General features: G+C 32.1%; 1 long non-coding RNA gene across 2 annotated transcripts; it reads right to left on the bottom strand.

Annotated features, from left to right (window-relative positions):
* Positions 1-22,364: 22,364 nt before the first annotated feature.
* LOC110867390 lies at positions 22,365-25,109 on the bottom strand. 2 transcript variants are annotated; one of them, XR_002551564.2, is made up of 3 exons: positions 24,977-25,109; positions 24,075-24,164; positions 22,365-22,556 (listed from the first exon to the last, which is right to left on the bottom strand). It is a non-coding gene; the product is annotated as an uncharacterized LOC110867390 (long non-coding RNA). The 2 variants fall into 2 exon arrangements; XR_002551563.2 differs by having other exon boundaries at positions 24,075-24,159.
* Positions 25,110-26,958: the final 1,849 nt, after the last annotated feature.

Raw genomic sequence — 26,958 nt, 5'->3', positions numbered from 1 at the left:
AAAGATTTGTTTTGCCATTCAAAAAGGGGTAGCAGCTTAGCTTGTTGTCAATTTACCTTATATCTCGATGTAATTTCCATTTGGAGAGCTAAAGATGATATAATCAATCACTGATTCATCATCGTTATTGTTCTCACCACCTGTACTGAAGTTCAATTTCTATAGACGTCTCTGCAATCATTACATTGTTGCATCCCATTGGCCACCTTGTCGCTATGACATTCATTTGCTTTAAATTTCAGTTCTTTTATAGACTCGATTTTCTTTAGAAAAAAAGTCTGTGAACCTCACACTCTTTAATGTAATTCTGAGTTTTCATTAAATAAGCTGCTACTCCTTTTCTTTTCTTAAAGGATCTTTAAATTTGTTTAACCTAAACATGTTTATTTTACATTTTTACCCTTTGTTTGTTACATTTTGACTTAAAATGCTAAGTATGTGATCTTGTTGTTGTGTCAAACTTGCTCTTGTATATTTTGTGGCACTATATATTGTTCTTTAACCAAACAGTATCGACTAATTACCTCAATCCAACTATATGTGAAGAAAGTTTTGCCTCACTGGACTTCGGACCCATATCTGGCATGTGTGTTTATTTATGATTGGAGTTTAAAATTCAATAAATAATTAACTAGAACACTATTTATACAATTCAAACCCCTTAGTCCACATATAATCTAACACCACATATGTCAACCTACAAACATTAGTGGGGTCATCTTGAAATTTTATAGGATAAGTACACTAATATTTAACCTGTAAGTAGGATCGTCAGACCCCTCTCAATGTCATTTCCTTGGATGTTTAGGGTTTTCAAATTTTGTCAAACGGTTATTTTGGCAATGTAGCGATAAACGAAAGACAATAGATGCTCATAATCAATTAATTGATAAGGTGTAGGGTGTCGAGTGGTCAGTGATGATTGATTATTTTAAATGATATAATTTAAATATAAACGTAGTTTTTATATTGGCATGTATAATCAATTTAAGTTGCCTTTTTTAACATAACTCAAAGCTATGACAACAAAATCTAACAGATTACGTGTTAGAGGGTGTTTGGGGTTGAGTTTTGAACCTGATTTTTTGATTATTGTGTTTTGAAATCGCAAAAAAAAAATCCATTTTGAGTGTTTGGTAAAAATTAATAAAAACTGATTTTCTACGTTTTGTAGAGATCAAAACGTGATAATCCAAAAGTAGATCACCCCTTACTGCAGGAAAACGGGATTCTATAAAAACTAATTTTTTACATTTTGTGGAGATCAAAACTTATTTATTTTTTAAAATATATATTTGCCAAACACTCAAATAGTTAATTATCTGATTATTGTGATATCAAACAACATAATCAAATCCAAACACTATCTTTCTGCAACACGTTTTGTTACAGCTAATTATCTGATTCTGATTATTTAAAACGCATAATCTATTTTCAAAACTCAACCCCAAACACTCTCTTAATTTGTTAACAATCATACATGTTTGATTGTAAAGTAATAGTCGTGTGATTATGCATGAAAAATGTAAAGGTTTGTTTGGGAAATTTTGAGAAATATAGCGAGTTATATTTAAGATAATCTTTGTGTTTTAATTATGGGAAATTGTGAGAAGTATAGCGAGTTTTATTTAAGATAATCATTGCCAACGAGGTAGTGCTGGAGTGGTTGGAGATAGGGCTGCCCAAATTGCTTGACGCTCGATGATCGCTCGAAAAACGCTCGTTCGATTCCCGCTTAGGATCATTACAGAATACTATCTATTGCGAGAACAAAAAGAACAACTCTTAAATACTAAATTTTGGGATTTAAGTTTGAAGTTTCTTAAATTCATATGTGTTATACATACGTAAAAAACTATATTTTTTTTACCTACATGTAGCTTACATACATGTTGGTAATTTAACCTACACATAACCTACATATCTGTATGTTATACAAAAAGTGAAAATTTTCCATATTTTGTTTTGAATTCGAGTGTATGAAACAATTAATCTTACATTTGCAATATTTTCATTTATTTTTTAGGTTTTTAGAATTATAAAAATAGGTGATTCATTGTGTTCTGGTGTTCTCACAATATTTTGTGTTCTGCATAGAATCTTCCCATATATATATATATATATATATAGAGAGAGAGAGAGAGAGAGGATCAAGATTAAGGGAAAACCCCTTCGAGTTGTGAGAACTTAGACAACTCGAATAAGTTTTCATTTTACCCTATGTATATAGTGTAGAGTAAATTACTTTTTGAGTCCATGTGTTTAACCATTTGAGTCCAAAATCAAAAAAATTAATGCTCTGAGTCCATGAATAATGCTCATTTTATAATGTTTTGAGTCCCCGTGTTTTAGTGATTTTAACCGCTTGAGTCAAAAATTAAAAGTACAAGTGTTAAAAATTGGACCCAAAACGTTATAAAATAAGCGGTTAGGAACTCAAGACGTTAAACTTTTTGATTTTGAATTCAAATGGTTAAAATCACTAAAACACAAGGACTAAAAAAGTAACTTACTCTACAGTGTAAGTTTTGGGAGAAAATCCTTAGTTATTGAGAAAACCTAGAAACTCTAATCTCCCAACATTTTTTTTTATTTAAAAAAAATCACACATGTAATATATATGTGTTTAAGATCTTTGAGAAAAAAAATGGAAAAAAACGCGGAGTGAACATTTAAAAAAATAAACAAGTTTTGCGCAACACGACTATAAATATGTTACACAAAAACTTATTTATTTATTTTTAAAATATCCACTCTACGCCTTTTTATTTGTATATTACATGTGTGATTTTTTTCAAAACAAAATGTTTGGAGCTTAGAGTTTTCTCAATAACTAAGAGTTTTCTATATATCTTTTCACATAGATATACACATATACATTCCTTTAAATAAACACAATGTTGTACGTGTTTCGTCGCATAATCATCGTTTGAGATTCTCTAACTCATATGATCAAGGTTTATTGGTTTCACTTTGTCTTGACTCATTAGGGGAGTGGCGTAAACCTTGTCGACTCACGTCAAGATGAGTATAAAATTAATCCACATACTACCCCTCTATCTATAGAGTACACAAAGATGATGATAAAAAGTGATAGAAGGCACACACTCAACACACTTTTGCGTTATTATGTAGTTTGAACATATGGGTCAACACATTTCTACATTATCATGTAACTTGAACATATGCGTCATGAAATTATGTTTTCGTTGGGATCTACGTGTATATTTTGACTAATAAAATAGTAACAATTCATGTTTAAAAGTATTATGCAACGGAACAATTAATCAATCAACTAACAAATAAATAAGTCATCACAGATTCTCGTTTCCTCTATTCAAGTGTTTACATACTCATGATCCTCCTCAACTAATGATCTCACAATTGTACTCCTAATCTAAGAACAAATGATTAATACACTGAGAGTAACACCAGATGACATCATAGCTTTACCAATTAGAATAATTGAATGATTAATCTTACAAACAAATGTTTGTTAGATATTTTAGTGTAATCGGGATTGACTTGGTGATCAAAGCGAATAATAATACACATCAAGCAAGTTAGGAGGTGCAGGAGTGCACGCTTGTTTGAGTTATTATAATTCGAAGTGTACGGGCGGAGCCCGTACTCTACTGAGGTTCCAAGGGGACAACGCCCCCTTGGCGGGGGTCCAGGGGTAGCGCCCCTGGGAGCAGGGTCCAACGGGCGGCAGACCCTGGCGGGGTCCAAGGGGCAGAGCCCCTGGCTGGGGTCAAGCTGCCAGAGGAAATAAAATTTTATTTTCATTAAATTGTTTTAAGGAAAATGCCTTAGAAAATAAAATTTATTAAAATTCGTCCTAATTTTTCAGACAAATATTAAGACAGTTTTTAATGCAATTTGACTAAATTTGAATATAACTGCCAGAGGCAGTTATCTGCAAAAACATCCCCAAATTCTCATACAGTTTTTTGATGATCTTCTTCCTGTTTCTAACAAAAATAATTCACAAACACACATACCCTGGTTCAATTTTCTCGAAAATCAGAGTTGTATCCGATTGAATTATTCGGGTGAACACCGAAATAATTTGATCTGAGAGTGATTACACGCTTCTCTGATCATCCGGTTTTCTAAAATTCCCTAAGACCGAACGTAGTGGGGCGTTTTTTGCTCGGAATCTCGCCCGAAAACGCCGGATAACGCCGGCACCTCCACCCCCGTGGTCGTGTTTGGCCAATTTTTTGGTCAGACGTGTTCTAAATAACGCTATAAGAGGCAAGGTTTGACCAATCAGATTCATTTCCATTTTTAGAAAACCAATCAAATTTTTTTGATGTTTTTTTTATTTAATTTTATTACAAACATAATGCCTCACAATTTCGACATCCCCACTATACCCATTTTAGAAAATGTCCAATAATGCCCCATTGCTGACTAGGCTGCCACATGGCGTAAAACGCCCAAGGGTGAATCATACCCACTACGCATGGTCTAACAATGTTTACATAAAAGACTGCTACCTCAAACTAAACAACTGTCCTACAAAACAATTGTTGTCTATAGCCAATAGTTATTCCTTCATCAAAAATTCTTCTCATCATTTAGTTTTGCCTTATCTGTTCTTTTCAGGGTTCAATAGTTTTCATATAATCTCAATTTCTATAATATCATTCTTGTCGTTATATGATTTTATTGTTTGTAGAACATCGTGTTAAGCTTGAAATAAGATATGTTCTTGATTATAAATATAAATATATTAATGAGCACAAACCTTAAATGGCATGCAAGTTGCCGAGTTGCGTCACTATTTTGTTTTTTGTTTTCTTGTTTTGTTTGTAGAATTCCGAGTTCCCCATCTTCATACTCGTCTCATTCGAATTAAATGCAAGTACAAGTGTTTTATAGCGTCCGACTCCCACTACATCAGAAAAGCATTGTAAGTGGCATCATGCCATTAGCAAGGATATAATAACAATACAATATAACATCATCCGTAATGGTTAGCGTTTCTAAGGGGGTGTTTTCCACCACATCAACATCATAACGATCTTTCAAAAAATGTGTAATAGTTAACGTCTCTTAATACATTTTCAATCATACTTTCCAATTTTTTTCTCCTCATCTGACGTTAGGCTAGAAACACCCCTCTTTCTTCATGTCCACATAACGCCCAGAGGGGCAGTGTTAGAGTATTATCAAGCTCCTTCATGCCTCAATAACGCCCATTATGCATGACCTGAGGGTTAATAAAGTATTTATGTGATTTTTTTAATATTTAAAAAGGTGTAAAAATAATAACACTATGTTTATTTTAGTACTTTCTTATTCATAACAAGTTTTATTTTTCTTTTTTTTTTTTCAACTTATCATAATTTCATCAACTTTATCACCACAAATACACTTTAGCTTTTTGTTTCATTAATATGAAAAGAACCTTTTTCTCATCAAATTCTAAGCAATGCTAGACTATACCATAAGTGGTAATTGTGAAAAGTAATTTCGTACCATACACGATGGAAATTAGTAATGCTTGCGATCATGCACCACCGTTGTTTTTAACAAAAAGAAAATGCTTAAAAAACATTCATTCTGTTACACCTAAACCCATCTAATATTTGCCGTTAAAAAGATATATATATATATATATATATATATATATATATATATATATATATATATATATATATATATATATATATATATATATATATATATATATATATATATATATATATATAGGGATGGGTTATATGAAAAACCCCATCTTTTTTAAAAAACCTTGGAAACCCAACCTCATCCATTGATTTTGTTTCATCCAAGTAGATCTATGGCTGAGCTTTTTTTGGTGTCCTTTACATTTAAATAAAACCATAAATTAGAAAAAAAGTAAAGGAGAAGGGCATTTAAGGGATTAAAAATCTGACTTTTCTCTCACTCACATCAACTTTATTTCTCTTACACACACATCTTATCTCTCTCCTCTCTCCTCTCTCCTCTCTCTTCAATCAAGATCATGATGAACACCAAACACAACTTTCGATCTTCAAGTTCAGATCTACATCGTGTGAAAGAGAAAATGTTTGAAGATTGTTGTTTTAGAGAGAGAACGAGGACAGAATGAATGTTTTTAGAGAGATGAATTTTTTGTTTCAGAGAGAGAAACAACAATCTTCATCATGTTCATCTATAACACCAAGAACACACATACAAGTGTGTGAGAGAGAAGAAGTTTGAAGTATGTTGTTTTAGAGAGAGAACGATGACACACGCACAAGTGTGTGTGTGAGAAGAAGGTTTGAAGATCTTCTTCATGTTCATCGGACGGTTATAGATCCGGTAAGTGTTCTTGAAATATCATTTCACACTTGATTTTTTTGTTGAAATGGTTATTAATATGTTTTTGTGTGCTGAAAGTGTTTTAGTAATGGTTGTTAATATGATTTTGTATTTTAAACAAATCAAAAACTTTAGGATGAGATTTTGAACTGGTTTTTTTGTTGGTTTGGTTGCTTGTTAGGGGCTTTTAATCTTAACAGTAGCTGTTTTTTTGTTGGTTTGGGTTGCTTGTTTGGGTTTTTGATCTGAATAGTAAGTGTTTTTTTGTTTGGTTGTTTGATTCACAGACCCAGGCCCATAACATGTGTTAAGCCCCCTGTTAGAATGTTATATAACGTGTGTTGATTTACAGAAACAAACCCATAAATATATTCAATTGACAAAGCTGGATGGATGTAGGCGAAGTTAATACGTGTTCTAGTAATGGTTAATGTTCATGTATTTTAAATAAATCTAAAACTTTAGGATGAGATTTTGAACGGGTTTTCTTGTTGGTTTGGTTGCTTGTTTGGGGCTTTTGATCTTAACAATAATTGTTTTTTTGTTGGGTTGCTTGAATTACAGAGACAGACACATAACATGTGTTAAGCACCTGTTAGAATGATATATAACGTGTGTTGAGTTACAGAAACAGATCCATAAAAGATATTCAATTGACAAGCTGGATGGATGAAGGCGACGTTAATGCGAGGACATTGAATAAGTCACATCATTTGGAAAAGAAGTCTTCGTTCATTTATAATATGTGTTGGTGGTTCATGCTGTAATAGAACACCATGATGTAACGTGTAATATGAAACGAGCCATTTATGGTAACACATGTACCGGTAATTTTGGAATATATAATATTGTATTCATGTATAAGCTAGTGGTTTACAAAACACCATGATGTGTATATACTGATCTAATATGTGTTACAATTTGTCTGTTCGGAACATGTAATTGCTTAACATGTGACAAAGGGTGAAAACAGTCGACGGGGGCGATGAGTTTAATGGGGAGCTTAGTTAATATCGTAATCTTGTTGTAACCCCACTTGTATACATATGATAACATGTAAGCATCCATTATAACCCGACTTATATTCATGTATATGAAAGTGGTTTGCAAAACACCATGATGTGCATATACTGACCGTAACACGTGAACAAGTTAACATGGAACATACAAGTTAATATCGTAACACCGTATACCTGAATAAAATGTGTTAAGCCTCTGTTATACCTGAATACATGAGTATAAGCTAGTGGTTTCCAAAACACCATATGTATATACATACTGTAACATGTGTTAAAGTGACTGAAAATGTATAACGTGTGTTAAGCATATATTATAACGTGTGTTAAGACTTCCATAATAGATGAATAAACTACAATAGTAACTTAACAACAACAGAGTAAACACGATATAACGTGTGTTAAGCCTCTATTATAACATGTGTTAAGACTTCCATAATGGATGCATAAACTTCAATAGTAACTGTAACAGTAGAGGTACAAATACGGGCGCCTCCACCATTATAATCTTGTTGTAACCCGACTTGTATTCATGTATATGAAAGTGGTTTGCAAAACACTATGATGTGCATATACTGATAGTAAAAACTTGTACAAGTTAATATGGAACATACAAGTTAATATCGTAACACCGTATACCTGGGATAAAATGTGTTAACCCTCTGTTATAATCTTGGTTTAACCTAACATGGTGTCATGTATAAGCTATTAGTTTCCAAAACACCATGATGTGTATATACATACTGTAACATGTGTTAAGCGACTGAAATGTATAACGTGTGTTAAGCATCTATTATAACGTGTGTAAAGACTTCCACAGTGGATGAATAAACTCCAATAGTAACTTAATAACAACAGAGTAAACATGATATAACGTGGGTTAAGCCTCTATTATAACATGTGTTGAGACTTCTAGAATGGATGCATAAACTTCAATAGTAACTGTAACAGTAAAGGTACAAATACGGGCGCCTCCAACAGAAAATGTGTTAAGTCTAGACCGTTTTAACATCGTGTACTAGAGAAAACAAGAAGAGTCTCACATTACATATTACTAGTAAACAAAAATACATAGCACTAATACGTGTTACGTTGTACATGGGTTTCATGTCACATGTAACACATGCATGTCCTGAAGTTCAAACTATAACACGTGTTAGTTGTGTTGTGCTGTAACATAAACATGGTCATGATCCTTAAGCATCTGATCCACGTTTGACAAAACCAACGGTCCCGAGAATTGGATCTTGTTTCCCTTGTATCCATCACCATCCTAATAACAAAAAGATAAGATAACCGTTAAGTCGTTAACCACACATAACTATTAACACATTCATAGCCAGAAAATCTTTTTTCTCAAACAACATCACAACTTTTTAGCTAAATTGCAATCTTTTTCTAAAATAAAATCACAACACAACCAAAAATCAGTTCATATGCAAACCAAGCATAACTTTTTAACACAAAAATAAAAACCTGTAAATTACATAAACATTTACCCCTTTTAAGAACCATTTTAACACAAAAAACAGATCTTCATCGTTTTAAGAACCATTTTAACAAAAATAAAAACCTGTAAATTACATAAACATTTACCCCTTTTAAGAACCAAGCATAACTTTTTAACACAAAAATAAAAACCTGTAAATTACATAAACATTTACCCCTTTTAAGAACCATTTTAACACAAAAAACAGAACCATTTTAAAAAAAAAAAACAGATCTTCTAGAACAGTTAGCAAACTATATATGGACAAACCTGGAGCATTAAATTCTTCATCGTTTTGGAAGTCGCTGCAAAAGAACCGGTTTGGGAAACTACGGACCGGCGACATTAATTCAGAGGTTGGTGGATTTGTCTCCATTGATATTAATGGAGATGCTTGCTACTGTGGTGTAAATAAGAAGATTGATGATTCTCTGATGAGAGATGTAGAAGAGATAAAAGGGAAATATGAAAAAGAAATATGGGGATGGTGAATGTATACGATTTGATGGCTTGATGGGCAATTAATGAAAAGGTCATCTCATAATTCTTGGGGTTAAAGCAAATTACTAATATAACCTTGATGTAAAATTTAAAATCATGAGATCAGATCAACGTGGCAACATGCTAGCCACATATATAGTTTGCTAAGTTTCTTAAAGAAATGGGGTTTTTTACCAAGCATTATCCTATATATATATATATATATATACTTCTTTATCTTTATATTTTCTTTGATTTTAAGATCTATAAAATTTGTTTAGACGTCACAACGACGATACAATTGTACCAACAAGAACAAGAAGTATATAAATTATGTGTAAAAAATATTGATAAAGAATTGATATCTGAAGTATTAATTTCAAATAAACAGTAGTAGGATAAGAAGCAGAGAACAGTGAGGTGTTCCTAGTTCCTTTGCTGGCTATTTTTGTTGGCATCGAATCAATGTCTCAAAAATACTGAAAAGCATTAGTCATTGGTTGAGAGCCATTCACATGACCTTTTAATTCAATTATATAAAATTAGAGAAAAATACAAGTTTAGTCGAAATTATACATTTTTCTAAATTATAAAAAAGTTATTATAGACTTGACTTAAAATAATCAAATTTGTTGTTGTTGATAAAAAAAAAAAACTTACTGAATTTATTATATTTTAAAATAAAACTACTGACTATAAGACGGTTCATACATATGCCATTTTAACATACATGTCATACTAACATATATGCAAATAAGGTTTTTATTAAAAAATACAAAAAAAAAAAATCATGCTAAAATCATGTATTTGAAGAAACTAATATTTCTTCTTGCATATATATTTTCTTTTGATAAAAATAATCTTTATAATCAATTGTTTTTGTTAGGGGGCATAAGTGTATATTTGATAAGAGTACAAATAATTGTTTGTCAATTTTTCACGACCAGGCAATTATTAAGTGTAATGAATGGGGATAAACGTGAAAGCAAACATCAAAGTAAAAAAAATAAAAACAAAATAAAAAGAACAATTCTTAACCCTTCTTTGTGTTATAATACGATCTTACAAATCTTATCCACGGCCTAATCTTGACAAAAAAATTTGAAAGCCAATTTTTTTAAAGTCTATACAACACACACATATACCAGCCAAAACATATCTAACACCTCCTTTCGGCTGATTTCGAGGGAGGCCACAATAACAATTGGTGAGTAAAGTCGAAAGGTGCAAGACTAACACAATAACAAATATAAGAAATGAGGAAATACATAGGTTGTGTGTTCTATTAGATCTACCTATTGGTTGATGTGTTTAATTTTCTATGTACTTACTCATATTAGTAAATTGTTTTTAGAAGTCGTTAGTATATTGTTTTTAGAAGCCGTTTTTCAGCTAAAGTTATAATTATTAAAACAAACTTTTAAATAAGAACTTATATTTTTTTTATAACAAATTAAACCGACAATAGCTCACGAAAACTCCTCTTCTTATAAAAAAAAAAGTAAATAAATAAAAAAAATAACTTTTTACACTTAAATACCAATAATCTTTACATTTGCAAGGATTTAAACACACAATTTTTGTGAGAGGCAAATAACATACCACATTACCGTTAGACTACAAAAGTCATGTGCAATTTGCCTACGAATTCTTTAATTTTTTACTTATAGATTTATGAATTGTTAATTAGATAAATATTTTCCAAACATATATGTATCAAACATATTAAACAAAGTTATGACATCAAATTGATAGAAAAAAAAGATGTAAAACTGACGATGTATGACCTGGTTCGCATAATTCGAACTGGTCAAACAACTTTTTAACTATAATAAACCCAGATGTTATTCTGGAACATTCTATTCAATACGAATAAATATTCTTAGATAACCGAATCTTTCAGATATTAAGATGATCTGCATGATCACCTATTTTCGGGTACAATCCCAATACAAATAAAATTCCCAAATAAGGGGAAACCTTAACTACCGATCACTATGAATAGACAAGACCAAATCAAAGGTTTGAGATCTACTCTCACACAATACTTTCTCTCTACAAATTACTCCTACAAACTAAGTTTTTATTCTCTCGACAAAGAGTAGTTACAGAGATAACTCCATTCTTATGACGAGTCCTGAGAGTGTTATGTTTTGTTGGCCACAACTCTGGTTATCGTTGTGGAAGTTAGCCTAAGGAGATCCACCCAGATACACGTTTCTTTGGTAACTTTAAAAACGAATATTATTTTTTTTTTTTTTTTTTTGAACGGCAAACAACTCTATATATATAAATATATAGGGCCAGCAAGAAACTGGAGAAATAAACAACAGAACAGGAAAAAAAACGAGACCTAGGGACTTATACAATGTCCGCTACATCAAAATTTATCCAATTTTCCCATATAGGAGAAGAAATCTTCGCCCTATTACACACCCAAAGAAAAACGTCTTCCTTAATTAAATCCAGCAAGTTGTTAACTGGAATAAAAGTGTCTTCGAAAGCCTTGGCATTACGGGCATACCAAATCCTCCAGGTCGTTGCCGCCGCAACCGTGTAAATGAGCCGCCTCCATATTTTGCTGCCTGGGTTACTTCCTAACTCGTTCAGCATGTTCTTCAGGCTATCAAACTGGTAAGGAGGATTTAGACGAAGCCACACAAAGACGTTCCACCATATACTCTTTGCCCAAATGCAAGAAATGAAGATATGGTTCGGATCTTCATCCACAATACCGCATCTCGGACAAAGCGTATCAGGCAGGCCTACACCTCTCGAAACCAGGCCTACACCTCACGAATATTATTTATTAATTAAAAATTTTAAAAAGCAAAGGGATTGGGCCATGACTCCATGTTGGTTTGGGTTTGGGGCCTCTTCATTTGTTTGGTTTGATTAAGAGTCAACCATGTCATGCGTTGGACACACGCGAGAAGTGATTTGAGGGTCATGACGTTACCACGTGTAGGAATATGTGAACAGGGAGTTGATAGACTCATAGTTAACTGTACTTTAGATCGGGTGGTTCCTAATAAAGTGCTGCTACTCCTTTTTGGACTTTTCTTTTTTGGGAATTCATGTAAAAATAAAAAAAAGATTATTTAAGGTGTTTTCTACTAAAATATCAAATCCAACAGTAATCCGATATAAAACATTTATGTAATAACAATATTCGTTTCATTATACAAAAATATATATATATTTTTCTGTAAAGTATACGATTTGGTGTAAAAAGCTTATCAAATGTTATAGCTTTTTTAATCAAAATTTTGTAACTTTTATTTTACTTTTGCAAAAGAGTTGTAACATAGGATCGTTTATACTATGTTATTTTTAAGTGCATTTTTAAACTAATTATTTATTATTTACTTATCTCGTGGTAGATTCTTTAATTAATATAAAGATTTAAATAACCAACTTTCACCAATTGACTGATCGCACTTCCAATTTTTAATTTATATCATATCACTCTCAACTTTCACCAATTGGCTGATAGCACTCCCAACTTTTAATTTGTATCGTACCACTCTTATCTTTCAACTTATTGGCCGATATCATTCCCAAACTAACTGAACTCTAACCCAATTAGTTTTTTTTGCTGATATGACACTTATGTGTTCACATGGCATTTAACGTGGAATTTTGAATAACGTAGCATCTGATGTGGCATCTTACTTGACTTTTTTTGATGATGTGTCGGTTGACGTGACATCTGACTTGGCTTTTCCGATGACATGGTGGCTGACGTGGCATTGGTTTGTTGACGTGGCAGTTGATGTCAGCAAACTGAGTTAGTGTTGGGTCAGTTTGGGAGCGTTATCGTCCAATAAATTGAAAGTTGGGAGCGGTGTGATACAAATCGAAAGTTGAGAATGTTATTGACCAATTTGTAAAAGTTAAGGTTATTTAAATCTAATATCTATTAATATAAAATTACTATTTAGATATGTTACTTGATATAGATTATATTATCAAAAAAATATTGGGTGCTGCTAAATGTTTCAAGAACTCTTTGATAAGCAGTCCAACCTGGGGAAGAAAGTGTTGCTAGAAAAGCTAAAAGGAATAATCGATCCAAGTATACTATCATTTGAAGAACCCACTGTTCGAAAAAATACTCGCGGAAGACCAAAGAAACAACAAAAAAAACAAAGTCGAGCCGATCCTCAGTATTCCCGTAAACGTAGTTATGCAACCACGTCAAATGTAGTCGAATACAATTTTATGGAGTTGAAACCATCGCCGCAGAGACATACTTCATACGCGAAAGATTCTGACCCATTAATAAAGCAACATGTTGTTAAGAAAAAACCTCGTGGACGACCGAGCTTAAAGAAACAACAACAACAACAAAAAGTTATGGCTGAGACCATCGCCACCGAGACAAATGTAGTTGAATATAATTTTATGGACTTGAAACCGTCGCCACCGAGACATAGTTCATACGCGAACGATTCAGAGCCATTAAAGAAAGAAATCCCAGAAATCTTTCACCCATACATTTCACGTATAAAAAATGTCGATCCCGATGGTAACTGTGGGTTTCGGTCTGTAGCTGTGGGCTTGGAGCTGGATGAAAACTTTTGGGGTTTTATTCGAAGTGAACTTGTACACGAGATGGACGCTCACCAAAAAATTTGGAGGCAAATTTTTGACACGGTCGTCCCCGGAGAGTATAACCGTCTACGTCGCAACATAGATCATCAAGGAATGGGATATGCAACCGGTGATCATTGGATGGAAATACCCCACACTGGACTCCTCATTGCTAATAGATTTTGTGTGATTGTTCACCTTTTAAGCATCGGCGGGAATCAAACTTTCTTCCCTCTATTGCTCGGTCCCAACCAAGTCCGTAGCCCTCATCAAGTGGTATCGCTTGTTCATGTTTATACAAACCATTTCATCCATGTTAAATTAGAAGGTGACTATCCGATGCCTCTACCCAACAATCTTTGGAGTATGAACCGCAGTGACGTCGCAGCAGATTGGGAAGTTATGTACAGATCTCGCATAAAAAGGTATAGGGAGCTAATGAACCCTAATCCAGACCGAAGTATACAATATGTTGGTTAAACTTTAATTGCAATTTTTTTTTAACTTCATTTGTTACTTATGGATAAGAACCTTGTAGATGCATGTTTGGATTGATTTGATTATGTTTCGATGAAATTGAGTTGATTTTCTTTGATATTCGGTTTATTTTGAATCGAGTTTGAACATTTCAGTTGGTTATAGATCATTTACGAACTGAATCGGTTGGTGTATATCTGGATGTTATAAAAAAATGCGAGTCATGGATTTTTAAGACTTTATTTTCAATATATCTAAAAATTGTGGTTTTCAATCGGTTGGTGTATATCGGTTGGTGTAAGCTCTTCTAATTGTGTACATCTTGTTCAATATATCTAAAAAAAAGTCAAACAATTTGAATCTCGATGTTATAAAAAATAAAAGTCATGGATTTATGTTATAAAAAATAATAGTCATGGAATTTTAATACTTTATTTTCAATATATCTTCACAACACTTTGCAGTTGATGGGTTGCAAACCACGTCATGCCTTCAAGGTAATTCACTCAATCTTAATAAATCTTTTGGTTGGTGTAACCTCTTCTAATTGTGAGTCATGGATTTTTAAAGGGTCAAATTTAAAAAGTTTTAAAATGTTTTTTTATGGAAAGAGGGGTGCATTTAGTAAAAAGGGGGGTGCATTTAGCCAACCCCAAAAATATTTCACACCAAGGATAGCGTTTGCGCTCACCTAAACCTGACCTCGGCACTTTTAATCTAATAAAGTTTGAGATCGTCTAATTTCAAACCTGATATTAAAACTTAAATACTTAAAAAGGGAGTTGGTCGTATATCATTTCTTATAAAGTATCCATATTTTCTATTTTACATAAAGCAAACATTCTAATATCTTGTAAGAATATTTTACTTTGGTAAAGAATAGGGTTGTACACAAACTGAATGAACACGACATTAATGAATGCATATGTTTATGGACAATTTATGAACATTTACCAGACGAGAGTTCTTATTCGTGTTCGTTCATTAAGGAAATGAGCATGTTCATGAACACTTACGGAACATAGACGAGCGCAAACGAACACAAATAAACGTTCATGAACATAAGTGAACACAAACGAACGTTATATATTCATTTAAAAACACAATCTACATTTTTCATTAGAAAGATTACGAAGAATCCACTAAACATAAATAAATACTTAACATAATTAACACAAAAATTAAGATGTTAGTCAAACTTTAACACAACCTGAAATTGAAATGGTCAAATGAGAGATGTTGGCAGAGGTGTGTAGTATAATTATGGTTTCAAAATTTAAAATACTAAAGCCAATAAAATAAATAAATATAATATGATATAACAAAATCTTTAAATGAACACATTACTAGACGTTCATGAACGTAAACGAACAAACGCAATCTTTGTTCATGTTTGTTTATTTATTTAACTTATCGTACGAAATTTCTTTTTCGTGTTTGTTCATTTATTAAACGACCTTCCCAACAGTTCATGAATTGTTTGTTAAGCATTCGGTTCGTTTACGACCCTAATAAAAATCTTATTTTAGATTGAAATTCCTCATCTATCCGTCAACTTTCTTTTACCAATAGTATAATATTATTCCTATTAAACTTATTTTTAAACTTAAAAACATTATATAATTAAAATACTTAAACTTCTTTTATTTTGTATTTTGCCCCACCCATTTTTTAACGGGCAATTAAACCAACTTTATTCCAGCACACCAACTAGCAAGAAGCTAGCCTTGCAACCTGTTACATCAAAATCGCGACTATAACACGAAACAAATGAAAAGGAAATAATAATCCATACAATCTAATCTAAAACGTTTCCGGCCCTCCCAAGTACCGGATTTAGTCCCTAACTTTTTTTCAAAAGTACATGGATGTTTCTTGTGGTTTGCATTTTCTAACGCATTTAGTCTCTAACTTGGACCTGCTGAAACCTTTAGATTTGTTGGCTATGAGCTAAATGTGTTACAAAGTGCAAACCACATGGACCATCTATATACTTTTGGAAAATTAAGAACCAAATCCCTAATTTTAGTAAATCACATGGACCACTTTTGTACTTTACTCTTTAAAAAAGTTAACTAAAACAACTATAGTAGTAAATCTCTATTATAATTATTTATATTTTGTTTAGTAAACCCGTCTAATACACGAATTTTAAAATAGTTAATAGTTTGTAATAACAGGGATTAGAGACATCTAACATGTCTTCTTTCGCGTAATTGATTCCTTAAATTTTAGTCCATAAAATACTTGAAACGAACTTTTATCTTCTTTACTGAAAAGTTATGGCTTTATGACTAGATTGCATTGAAATGTCGATCAAAATAATAATTCTTTATCGTCATTTTTGCCTACATTCTGATTCTATCTTTCCTTTGATCATTTCATAGTCCAATGATTTTAAATCAGTAATGGTTAACTTCATAAAAGAATATGTATTTTTTAAGACGTAGGGAATAGTATTAAACAAATTATTCTTTAATTATCTTTTTGTTTCCACCACCCAAAAAATTCCACTCATATTCAATTCCCCTTCCGTCCGAGCTTACATAATATACGGGCGGAACCAGAATAATAATAATAATAATAATAATAATAATAATAATAATAATAATAATAATAATAATAATAATAATAATTATTATTATTATTATTGTTATTATTATTGTTGTTACTGTTATTATTATTGTTATTATCAGGGGCGGAACCAGAGGGGGGTCAAGAGGGTCCGTTGACCCTCCAGTCACAGGAACTTTTTGAATTTTTATTTATAAATTATGAGTTTTTGAAGAGCAAACTTAGAGATGAATCCCCTAATTTGAACCGGTATAGAATATAAGCTTATGATGACCCCCTAACTAAATCGTTCTGGTTCCGCCACTGGTTATTATTGTTATATATTAGAAACTAAAATCATAAAACCTACGGGACGGACACAACCCAAGACGTTGATTTCTAGCAGTGAATTAGTGATCCTAACTTATAACAGTCTAGATCACTTTATACGTGTAACAAGTAAAATAAAATCACGATGGGAATACAAACAAGTCAAGTTGTCTCATATTGTATGTATTAAACCTCGTAGCACGTTCATAATATTTTAGATTTTAGTAATATGACACGGTAAGCATATTAACATATGATCGGGTGTGATAAGGTTTAAGGACTATTAGGTCTTGGGTTCGATTCTCACAAGAGAGTTTTCCCAAATTTATTGGGTTTCCTCCTGTATTGATATATAGACACTAGTTTCGATTCTCACAAGAGAGTTTTCCCAAATTTATTGGGTTTCATCCTGTATTGGTATATAGGCACTGTTGCCTAGTGGAGATGGATATGATCGGGTGGCTCCGATGATGGCACGATGATACTCTAGTGGTTCATCAGTAATCCAAAAATTTACGGTTAAAAAAATGCATACTAACTATTGACGAGGCTTCAAAAACGAGTATAATTAGTATTTAGATCAACTCAAAACCAAAGGTTTCTTATAATCACAAACACACTCCCTAGTATTATACCTTATTTATCCACTTTGTTAACTTTGTATAAATTGAAGGATTCGTATGTCACACCCTGACTTTTGCGGAAGCGTGATTATGTGTGACTCAGTGGCGGACATAAGGCTTACCGGGGGCAACCTCCGCTACGGCTTGGCGCGGAAAAATTTGGAAAAATTAGTGTAAATTTTGGAAAAATTTGACGTTTTTTCGATTTCGTTACGGCTTATTTATAAAACGTTACGGCTTAGTTTCGTTTCTAGATCTGCCACTGGTGTGACTTGCTTAATATTATTGCATTCAATCATAACAATATCTATATGATAAAACTGAAGATGTTCATCCATTAAATAAGTTTAAAAACATAACAACAACATTGTTTTAAAACATAGAAATTCAAATTCGAGTACAAACCATGCAACTTGTTTTTAGAGTTCACAAGGACTCGACAAAAGACACTAAATAAAACCAGGTTTTGGAAGATGTGTCTCGTCCAGGTTAAGACACACGAACCAACCCTAAGACCATGGATGACATCTTTTATTCTCAAAACAACACTTGGAACTTCCGAACGCCCGCCAGATCCACATTTAATTTCCCTGAAATACATGTAGTTTGAAAACATCAACAAAAGTTGAGCGAGTTCGTGTGTTTGTTTAAGTGCACGAATAAACCTTTGAAATCAATGAAATTATGTATGTATGTTTGTAAATCCCGGTATGAAAGCAACAAGGAAAACAGATCATTAATGGTTTGCAAGGCCATTAATATGTGTGACTTGATGCAGGAAGGCTCAAACCTAGCAGACTTTGTATCGGGCTTCCGGCTGTAAGACATAGTCATCCCATGGGTCAAACCCTGGTCCAACATGGGCGGGGCTCGCTACACCCAAATAGATCTATCACTCATGTCCCTCGGTCCTACAACGAGTATTAATTGTCTTAAGCGTCATACCCACCACTCACATGATCTAGCAGTACCCTTCCTTAGCTAACCATACCAAATAATAACGTTTGTAAACAGTTGTAACATGTACTTCACCCCCGAAGTTATAAAACTGAAAACAATTAAAAGAAAAGGGGGTCACGAACTCACAGTTTTGCGTCTTCGTATCACAGTAACTCAAGCTTCTTCCGGTGCACACGACTACCTAGAACATACTATGATCTATTAGACGAACGGGTCGTGCCTTGACTTAGTATTAGTTTGTGTCTTTGAGTTACGTTTCTTTGTGTCTTCGATATTATTCCAAGTTATATAATTATTTGTTAAAATAATAAATATTTTAACTTAAATTATATTTATTAAATTTTGGAATAATTGTTAAAACAATATGTTTTAACTTAATACTTTTCAAGTATTTATACTTGTATATCCTTCCCAAGGATGGGTGTATTTGTATTCGTATTCTTGTATTTGTATATTTTTGCCATGTATTGGGGTCGTATTCCGGTGTGTATTTATACGTATGAGAATACGTATTTTTATTGTATTCATTAAGTATTCTTATACTTAATTTCATATTAATTTTTCTGGAATATTATCTTTAATAAAAGTTCCCCAATATATATTTCCAAAATATATACTTTAAGAAATATTACTTAGAAAAATTATTTATAATTTTTCAAAAATTATTTATAATTTTTCCCTTGGGCAAAAATATTTGTATTTTCATATAAGTTCCAAAAATAATATATTTTCGAGTCTAACTTAGAAAATATATATAAACTTATCTTTCTCCAAAAAATGATATATTTCATATTTATTTGAGAAAATATATCTTTCACCCAAAAATATTGTATTTCATGTTTGTTTAAGAAAATATATATTTCTTTCAAAAACAATATATCTTCTAAGAATTTCAAGAAAAATATATATTTATACTTGCCAAAAATAATATATTTTTCCTTGTAAAAAATATGATATATTCTTGTAGTAATTGTAAGAATCATATTTTCTATTCACTTGGTGTCTAAAATATTATTTACCAAAATATACTTTGTGAATCAATTTTCCGGAATATTTTGTAAGTTATATTCCTTAGTTCGGTTTCACCAATATTTTGTGTATAACTTGTATATTCATATTCTTGGAATTTTGTTAATATTTTGGATTATAACTTTCGGTATTTTGATGAGTTATATTATTTCATGTCCTAAAATAATATAACTAATACACAAAGTATACAAATAATCACACACATGGTGACTTCTAAATATATATTTTCCTAAATACATATTTAGTCACTTTTATTTATAAAAATCAACCTCCAATATTTATAATTTTGTAACAAAAATTATGGCAAAGTTTATGTAAAAATTTATGGTTTAAAATACACTTGTAAATATTTGTTTAGAAATATTTTTCTAAGTGTTCAATTTTTAGAAAAATTTTGCCATAGTTTCACCTAAAAATGGAGGTTTCCATACCTTGAAGGTATATCATTTTCTTTTGAAAAATCAACACAATCAATCCACAATCAATAATAAACCATCTTTACTTACCAATTTTGCCATTAACAAGCACAATCTACTACTTCATGAACTTGAATATTTATAAAAATTTGTAGTAACTTACCCTTTAAAATGTGATTGATTCTTTAAATACTTCATTTTTAAAGAAAATGGATCTTCACAACTTATAATCATATTTTCTCAAAAATGTTTTTCTTTGGTTTTTCTTGTTACATAAGTGTTTCTACACTTGTTTAACCTTTAAAAATAGGGTTTATTTATGTAAGAACCAAGACCAAGTAGAACTTGTATTTTTAACATGGTTTCTTGAGAAATCACTCTTGAAATCTTAGTTCTACATGATTAACAACTCACTTTAATCATCATTTTACAAGAAAACCACATATTCTTTCAAGTTCATGTTTCTTATGAGTATGATCCAAGATCCTACAACACTTTCATCCTCTTATCTTGCTAGATTATATTTTTAATCATGATCTTGCAAGATCATATGATGATCAACATCATTTTCACAAGAAATCAACAATCAACAAGTATTACAACACATAAACATTAAGATTTCTTATGTGTTCATGCTTATGTTCATGTTTCAAGTTCAAGTTTCTTAGTGTTCTTCAAGATCATCATTATGTAACATCTTTTAACCACTTAAAATAGATGTAAAATAGCAAGATCAAGGTTCTTACCACTAGCTCAAGGCTAGGGATGATCAAGTGAAGTTAAGAGATGGATAAAAGCAAATGAAAGAGGTCTTTCAACTTCTACAAGCTCTTAGCTCCTTTGTATGTCTTCTAACACACTTGTATAAGCTTGGAATGGATGTAGGATGAATGAATGATGGTGATGTTGGTGTGGTTAGGGTCGGCCGAGAGCACAAGAGAGGGAAAGAGGAGTGTGTGTGTTTTGATGTGTGAAAGTTATGAAGTTATGATCACAAGGGTTCTTCTTATAACCATTTCATGGCTTTAACTCATGGGTTTAGTGTTCTTAAGGTGCCAACAAGATCAAATATAATATTGAAACAAAATCCCAAGTGGGGCCATATGTTGGGTCGTCCTCTAGGTGGGGGGGGGGGGTATGTAGACTAGGTTTGTAACTAAGTTAGTTACTTAGGTTAAAAATCAAGTATGTAGTTAGGATTTAGTTACTAGATATTTTATGAGGTGTTATGATGTTCGTGGACAATAACTAGCTTGGTAATGTTAAAACAGTGCTTCTAGTGAAAATTTGGTGTTTCGGGTAGTGTCCGGTTGTTCGGTTGGTTACCGGTTCGTTAAGGTGCTAAACTATGCAGTTTAGTGTGCTTTATGTTACCTTTTGTGACACTTTTGATTCCCGACACTTAGGAAAGCATTCAGGACCATTTAACCATATTTCTTCACGATATTAGATTGTTTAAATGCTGAAAATTGCTGATTTTTGCTGAATTCAGCACTTTATGTGAGTTTTAGGCACTTTCCGGCACTTAAACTATCTCTAGGAAGGCAGTTTTGTGATCCTTACTTTCCTACACACTTTACTAGTGTAATACTTAGTTTCTGGCTCAATCTGTGTGTCAACACACTGTTTGCCTATATGCTGAATTCTGTCAGCATTTTCCTGATTTGTCTGATAACTGTGCTAACTGTGTTTTGTGCATCGTTTGAGTCAAATAAGCTTTCATGCATTAATGATATGACTTTAAGCAATATGTGATGCACATGTATGTATATGGCAATAATCAGTAAGCAGTTAATTGTAATTCAGCACAGTCATTAAGCACTAATCATGGTTTAATAGTTGTACGGATACCTGAAATTTTGACAGTTGTCACATCGTATGAAACTTGTGAGTTAGATTGTCGTTAATCTATCTACTATAATAAAAGAAACCAACTTTTGGACACGTATCATTCATTGAAGGTATCCTCAAATCTATACTTATCTTATATTGATTAAAAAATAAATAATAAATTAATATTAAATCTTTTCTGTAAGACCCTAATACGTGTTTGACAAAAAGTCGCAGCGGAAATTCGTGCCATAAAATTTCTTTCATTACAAACATCTTGACCTACTTAAAAGTTCATTTTAATATGTATCTTTTACAAAAATAAAGTATAAATCCTGCTTACTAAAATACGTACTCAACTATTTCGGTACAATCTATCTTGTGACTCGGTCTTCGATCTCTACTCCTCGTGATAACCGCCCGTGATTCGTACAACCTGCACTCACCACATATATTCATCACATTAGTACTTAATACATAAACAAGATTCAATCTCGTACACTTCCCATTGCGTTATCTTTCTAACTTTAAGCATTCCATCCGCGTATCCATGTTCTAGTGAGGCTTCAATAATGTACCCGCATTACTTTTTCATTCTCTAGGCACACTATTAATAACGTATTACTCGACGTATCTAAATCATGCACACGAACATTCTTACATGTATACATACACGTCTACATACGTACATACTTTCATATATCTCTACGTACCTACATATACGCATACGTACATTTATATATGCCAAATACATATCTACATACGCACATACATTACTACGTCTCTACATATGTTCATATACACACACGTATCTTCACACATACATAAATACACATCTACGTACATACATGCATTACTATGTCTCTACTTACTTGCATACACTCATACGTACCTTCATATGTACTTAAATACACGTCCAAGATCTTACATACCTCTTATATATCTATACATTAATTACATGGTACTTGGACTTGGGTTTACAACTCATAAATGTCAAGGGAACACCCGAAATCATGTTTAGAAGGCTCGCCATAGACCACGGATAATATAACGAAGCCTACAATGCATAAATAACATAAATAACCAAATTTCAGCTTTTTGGACATGGGGAGGGCGTCGGCGACGGCCCTAGGGGGCGTCGGCGACGGCCCTTGCATTTGCCCGTAGCCCAAAACCTCCGTAGGCAGCAAGATAACCCGTCAGCAAAAACTGGCTTTCCAGAGGGCGTCGGCGACGGCCCATATGGGCGTCGGCGACGACCTCTCAAATGTTGGTTTTTCCTGCTGTGTTGTTTCGTCGTTCGCGCGTACTAAAACTCGCATAACTTTCAACCCGTTTAACCTCTCGTTTCCTTCTACATGCTTGTAAATTGGCCTCTACCTTATGGACTCAAAATCCCACATCCGGATTAAGGAAATTCTTAACTTATACGCTATCGGCTTATTATTCATTTACGGTTATTCGACCCGTTCATGAATTCATCAAACAACACTTTCGTTTTAGTGCAAAACTTACATGATCCTTATAGCATAATACTTTCTACACTATCCGGAGTTTCGTACCCGGGTTTACGCGCCCGATACCCGTTATGTATTAATTCATTCATTTTAAACGAATATACTAAATTAATCTTCGTTAGCCCAAGTTCTATTCATGAAATCGTTTACCCATTAGTCATAAATCATAATCAAGTCCTTCGACTACTTATCCATACTCCTGCTTATCGTTAGCGTACTTATGCGCAATTCTACCCATTACCCGGTTATCATACCGTAGCCCTTTCTTACTCTCCCTTCCGTTATAACATCAAGACTACATTTGACCCGTTACATCTACTTAACGAAAATCATTGGTTTCATACAACACATCCTTATTGGTCCTCAATTAACATACTTAACTAACTAGCACATAACTTTATATAAACAACTAAGAAGCGATCAAGGAAATCACTTACCTCGTGCGTCCGAGTTCGTGCATAGCTTCTATAATTGCCCTTGGCCCATTGTCCTTCCATGCTTGTGTCCATGTTGATATGGTTCCTATACTTTCAAGTCACCGAAATCACATTCTCATTAGCCTTCACAATTGTCCTTGTTAAAGATCATACCAATTGTATATTTCACATTTTTGACTTTCATTAGTGACAACTAACAAGCATATGACATACAATTCAATTCATATCCTTTAAAACTCATGAAATTCATCATGTAATCAAAATTAACACATACTAACATAACATGTACCATACAACTTCCTATAATCCTACATCTACGATCACAAACCAAATCATGCTTCTTATGCGTAGTTGACTTTCAAAAGTCAACAGTTCATCATACAAACTTTCGGCTTATCCTCATGTATTCGTATCATCATTTATGCTATATCAATGACACTATATACATTTCTTATTCGCAATGCAAATATGCTTACCACCATTTGTTCATATCCCATTCAAAGCTACTTAGATGGTCATTGAGGCATTTCATCAAACACCTAGTGTGCATACAACATATGAAACATCATGTACATGTACCTTATGCATAATTTCACTAAATATCATCATAATTCACATAATCAACCATTCTTGCACAAACCTTTCATCCTACACATAGTAATCTATCAATGTTCTAGTGTTCACACAATTATTCATAGAATTGATCTACTTATTCAAATGACATAAACATCATCTTACTAGAACAAGTGGGTTTTCTCTCAAATCTTTAGCAAATCAAATTGAAGCATAATATACCTTCTAACTAGTGATTCTAACTCATATATAACTCAATTTCATAGCGATTCACGGATTGGTAAAACCCACTTCATCAAGATGCACCAAAACATGAAATTCTTTCTTACCTTATGATCAGAATACTTAGATTAGTGAGAAATCAAGCACATGCATTCGATTTGTGTCAAGAGCCACCATTAATTTGCTGAATTTTGACCTTGATTGAACAAGTAGGGTTTCACCCTTTCTTTCCCCCTTCTGGTCGCGATACACACACACACCCAACTACTGGGTTTTTAATTTTATTTTGTTATTTATCAAACCTTACACATTCAACCCCCATGTTATCTATTGTTGTCACTTAATAAACTTTTTCCAAGTTTTATAAACTTTCTTGGTATTCTAAAATCTTATCTAATTATAGCCTAATTATTTTATTTCATGCTATAATATGTAAAACATGCTAGCGAATATAAAATTTCGGATATTGGGGCGTTACATTTTCATACTTTAATAAAATATTTTCCTCAAATCTAAATTGTTAATTTAATATATTTTTAAAACAAATACCTCTCTTTCCTACTTATCTTATATTAAATATATAAATAATAAATTAATATTAAATGTTATCCTAATTTATTAAAAATATATTTTTTTTATTATTTGGTATACAAAATTATATTTATTCAACTCGTGTAAAAGGCGGGGTTTTTAAAAATATATATTTTTTTATTATTTACTATACAAAATTACATTTATATAATCCGTGTAATACACAAAGTTTTTAAAGATATAACTTTTTTATCATTTGCTATGTAAAATTAGATTTATTCAACACGTGTAATACACAGGGTTTTTTAAGGATATAATTTTTTTTATTATTTGGTAGATTTTTCAACCCAACTATACATGGGTTTTTTAAAGATATGACGTTTTTAGTATTTAATATACAAAATTACATTTATTTAGTCTGTGTAATACACATGGTTTTTAAAGATATAACTATTTTTTAGATCTATTCAACACGTGTAATATACGAGGTTTTTAAGGATGTAATTTTTTATTATTTTGTAGATTTATTCAACCCGATTATACACGGGTTTTTAAAGATAGACGTTTTTAGTATTTAGTATACAAAATTACATTTATTTAATCTGTGTAATACACATGGTTTTCAAAGATATAACTTTTTTATTATTTGATATATAAAATTACATTTATTTAACCCGTACAATATACGAGGTTCATAAAGATATAACTTTTTATTATTTAATATATAAAATTTCATTTATTCAACTCGTGTATTACACGGGGTTCTAAGCTAGTTTCCATCGTAAAAGATGTTAATTACTCGGACTATTGGTGTGTTATCTTTAAATGGGCCTTACTGATTTTTCACTTCATAAATTGGGCTTTTCAACCTTTTTAAATTTGGTCTCACCGCAATTCCGCAGGATCGCGAAAGCCGACAAGTATGGATCACTTTAGAATATTGGGCCTAAACCTATGGTCATTTTATAATATAAATGGGCCTAAACCTATGGTCATCTTATAATATATTGAACGTGCAAGTTTTTAAATTAATTTTTTTTGGGCATCGGCTAAACTTGCACCCTATGCTAATCATACCCATCCTGTTTGTGTAACTAGATTTGATATGTATATGGGCTTATAAACGGTGATATAAGGACATATAGAGGGAGTGCCACACATATAGAGTACTGATGGATGCCATATGGGTGTACATAATACTACTGTTGGTGGTGCTATGCATATTTTATGTTGTTGACGGTCATATACGGCCGTATAGAAGTTGCTATATGGTCAATTAATATTTTTATCCTTTTATTGACTTATGAGAACATTATTTATTTATCTTTTTATAATTAAAATTTTATATAATGAAGCTAGATATACATACATACTTTTTAATATACAACACTAGGTTATAACCCCGTGTATTACACGGGTCGAATAAATGAATTTTATATACTAAATAATAAAACAATATATCTTTAAAAACTTTTTTTATTGCACGCATTGAATAAATATAATTTTATATATTAAATAATAAAAAGTTATATCTATAAGAACTATATTGTACTGGTTG

This window comes from Helianthus annuus, chromosome 9, assembly GCF_002127325.2.
Source record: "Helianthus annuus cultivar XRQ/B chromosome 9, HanXRQr2.0-SUNRISE, whole genome shotgun sequence".
NCBI classification, from domain to species: domain Eukaryota; kingdom Viridiplantae; phylum Streptophyta; class Magnoliopsida; order Asterales; family Asteraceae; genus Helianthus; species Helianthus annuus.
Note: the sequence above shows the minus strand (reverse complement) of the source record. Positions and strands in the feature narration are given on the sequence as shown.